Below are 763 nucleotides of genomic sequence, written 5' to 3' on the forward strand. Positions count from 1 at the left end.
CTTTTGCCAACATTAGGGCTCCAATCCCTGAGTTGAGTTTTTAGACATAGGGCCTCCATTCCCTAGTCGCCTTTTTACCAACATTAGGGCTCCAATCCCTGAGTTGAGTTTTTAGACATAGGGCCTCCATTCCCTAGTCGCCTTTTTACCAACATTAGGGCTCCAATCCCTGAGTTGAGTTTTTAGACATAGGGCCTCCATTCCCTAGTCGCCTTTTTACCAACATTAGGGCTCCAATCCCTGAGTTGAGTTTTTAGACATAGTGCCTCCATTCCCTAGTTGCCTTTTTTTACCAACATTAGGGCTCCAATCCCTGAGTTGAGTTTTTAGAAATAGGGACTCCATTCCCTAGTCGCCTTTTACCAACATTAGGGCTCCAATCCCTGAGTTGAGTTTTTAGACATTGGGCCTCCATTTCCTAGTCGCCTTTTTACCAACATTAGGGCTCCAATCCCTGAGTTGAGTTTTTAGACATAGGGCCTCCATTTCCTAGTCGCCTTTACCAACATTAGGGCTCCAATCCCTAATTTGAGTTTTTAGACATAGGCCTCCATTCCCTAGTCGCTTTTTTTTTACCAGCATTAGGGCTCCAATCCCTGAGTTGAGTTTTTAGACATAGGGCCTCCATTCCCTAGTCGCCTTTTTACCAACATTAGGGCTCCTATCCTTGAGTTGAGATTTTTAGACATAGGGCCTCCATTCCCTAGTCGCCTTTTCACCAACATTAGGGCTCCAATCCCTGAGTTGAGATTTTAGACATAGG

This window comes from Nicotiana attenuata, unplaced genomic scaffold (assembly GCF_001879085.1).
Source record: "Nicotiana attenuata strain UT unplaced genomic scaffold, NIATTr2, whole genome shotgun sequence".
In the NCBI taxonomy this organism is placed as follows: domain Eukaryota; kingdom Viridiplantae; phylum Streptophyta; class Magnoliopsida; order Solanales; family Solanaceae; genus Nicotiana; species Nicotiana attenuata.